This window comes from Varanus komodoensis, unplaced genomic scaffold (assembly GCF_004798865.1).
Source record: "Varanus komodoensis strain SLA01 unplaced genomic scaffold, ASM479886v1 scaffold1, whole genome shotgun sequence".
NCBI lineage: Eukaryota > Metazoa > Chordata > Lepidosauria > Squamata > Varanidae > Varanus > Varanus komodoensis.
In genome coordinates this window covers 73,840,984-73,844,086 of record NW_025335268.1, presented here as the reverse complement: position 1 = coordinate 73,844,086, position 3,103 = coordinate 73,840,984, and positions in this window count along the sequence as shown.

Sequence of the window (3,103 nt, the reverse complement as noted above, 5' to 3'; positions counted from 1 at the left end):
AGGAGGAGGAGGGGGGGGGGGGGGGGGGGGGGGGGGGGGGGGGGGGGCTCCATCGAAGAAGCCATGCCTTGAGCTTCCGTGAGCTGAGCAGGGTGGTCCTGACGGGCATTTTGCGGGGCTTCTGCACACAGGGTCACCAGGTGGGTTGACTTGCCGGCACATAACAGCAACAAGACAGAAAGAAGCGGCAATGAAGCCAGGTCTGGGGGGCTGCTATGGACAACGAAACCCATGTGGGATGGTTGAAGGAAGCGGGTCTGTTCAGACCCAAGGAGAGAAGGCTTGGCAAGCGCCAGCTCCCTGCGGGCTTTTAGTCCGTCCGGTGCCCATATGGATGGATAGTTCCTCACCGAAACTGGGCAGTTCTAAAGAGGCTCCTCGAAGGCCACGGGGTGTCTGTGTCTGGGTGATCTGGGCTCTCTTGCTTCCTGCAATGGCCTGTCTGAGCCATAATTCTTGGGCTCCAAAAGTCTATCCGGGTAAATCCCTCTGCACAAAGGCAAGATGGCATCCCCACCACACCTTCCTGCCTCCCACACAAGCCGCACGATGCCTCATGAGTGAGCAACGCAAACCTCTCCACCGCTTTCGGCTTCGGACTAAACCCTCGGAGAGCCTTGGGAATGCGCAGCCTTTCCCATCTCTCGCAGCCCCGATTTCGGAGCGAAACAAATCTGCTCGCCTCCTGTTTTCTATCGGAACGCCACCGGCCCCAGAGACGAGTCTCCAGAGCGCTTCTCCTGCCGCAGGCCTGGAAAAAGCAAGACAGAAGCAGACGTACGGAGCGGCTCGCTCTAATTGGAGGCAGCTCTCTGTGGCGAGCCAATTTGGCAGCAGCCGCCCAGCACCAGGCTTGCGGTGCCGAGATGCTGATGCGAAGACAGCCGCTCGCCCTGGACCCCGTTTGCCGCACCGAGCTCCTTGTTCCAGCAAGGGAGGGCCCTTAAGGTCCTGAGCGGCTCCCCCGTTTGCCAGTCTGTGCCCTGAGCCATGGGGGCCTTCAGAGTAAGGGTGCGGCACCTACTTCAGACGTGGGCAAAATCCGGGTTATGGGGGGCTGCCTGCCGCTGTTGGGCACAGTTGAGGCTAAAGGAAAGGGCCACTGTGAGCTTCCTGCAAGCCCTTCCTGCTGGCGATGAAGCCTCGGGAAAGATTTCCAGCTTCTGAAAGGGCAAAAACTGGGATGGGGAAGCGCAAAATACTCGGTGGTTGTGAGGATGGGGTGAGAGATCCCTGCAGGGCTGGACTGGGACAAACTGGATTTGCCCTTGCATCAGGCTTCCCCAAGCAGGTGACACCCAATGTGTATGGACTACATCCCCCCCTTCTGAAGGAGACTGGCCAGTCCCTTTTGATCCCTCAAGCGCAGAGCTCAGAGGGAGCACTGGGGAGGGGGTCGGGGGGGGGCGTGATGAGGCTGACCCTGAAAATGTCTTCCCTTGAGCCATCTGAACCAGTTAGTATTCTCCAGAGGGACACTAGTGTCCACTTCTACAGAGGACTGCCCTCCATTCGCAGGGCCCCCAGGAGATCCCCCTCTGTCTGAAGGCATCCTCTCTTGGGAGGGCTGCCCGTTCCCGTCTGAAGGTCCCGGAGCCCCAGAGCTGCTGTCCATCCAGAGGGCAGGGACCGCGTGGGCCAGCAAGCAGCCCGCTGGCCATGGAGAGAGGCATTGCATCCATCTGAATAAAGCACCCACTTTTGCACCCCTGAGGCGTGTTGGCCTGGGTAAGCGCTTGCAAAGCACTGTTCTGCTTTGCCCCCTTTCCCTGCCTGCTGCCCACGTGCTGAAGGTTGGTGGGCCACTCCCCGGCTCCGGCCTGCTTGCCTCTTTCTGGCTCTTGGACCCGAAACTAGCCTCGGCTGGAATATCTCTTCCAACAGAGGACACCTTCGAATAGAGGGCTGTCTCCAAAAGACGACTGCCTTTTGTAAGGCGGAATACCTAGACACACCTGCAGGTAGGTTCCAAAAGGTGACGTGACTCGGCGTTGGTTCCGCTCGACAGGGTGTAGCGCCACAGTGGGGCTGGGTGAACCCTTCTGGGATCCGTCCCTCCAGGATCCTCGGGCGTCCCTCTTGCTCGGAGCTGAGCCAAGGAGAGCCGGGCCCAACCAGCAGCCTTCCTGCAGGTGCAGCCGCCCGGAGAGTGGCTGCGGGGAGGGCACGGACGGCGCCGCTCCCGCCCACCAACCGTCTTCCGCCAGCTTCACCGGGCGCAGGGGGGGGCGCCGCTGGTGCAGTGCGTGGGTCTCAGTGCCCAGCGAGTGCCGTGTGAACGCAGGCCTGGTGCGGACGATCATCCTTCAGACGCACCAAGGGCTCCTGCGCAACCAGCCCGTCATGGCTTACGGCCAGGGTGGCTTGGCGTGATGTGTGAGCGCAGCCCGGGCACATAAAGCACAGGAGGAGGCCGTGGAGCCCAGAGTCTACATCAGTCTTCCCCAAGCTGGAGCCCTCCTGATCGTTTGAACTGCAGCTCCCAGCATCCCCAGACTCTGGCCAGCTGTGGTGCTGTTGATGGGTCTCCGTCTTGGCTCTTGCCTTCTCTGTTGGGGATCTGTAGCGGTCCTGAGTGTTTGAGGGGCTGGTTCTCGCTTGTCCCCTGAGACCCCCACAGTGGCACAAGCCGTGGCGACCCCCAACTGGTGCCCCCAGCCACTTTCCTCTGCGGCTTCTCTGCAGCTCTGGGGGCAATGAGACCCTCCAGAAGGAACCGCAGGAGCCTGGGGACCAGAGTGGAGCCGCCCTCCAGGCACGGCCCTGAGCCAGGGAGGCCAAGGCCGGGTCAGGAAGCGCAGTGGCTGCAGTGCTGCTCTGGCTTCCAGGGACTCCTTTGATGCTAAATCTAGCAATCCGGGGGGCGCGCAGTCCCCTCCTCGCTTGGGGCCAAGTCCGGCATTTCGAAGAGCGCCCTGGCAAACCAGGCTCCGGACCTGGTTTGAATCAAGGATTCAAGCGGCTGTTCACCGGCCTACACAGCTCGATGCAGCTTGAATTAAAGTTATCGTCGGTGGGGAGAAATATGAACCTTCGGGGAGGGGCAGGAGAGGTGCCCCGGTCGGGAAGGAAAGGCCCCCTGCACATAATTTCCATCCATGTT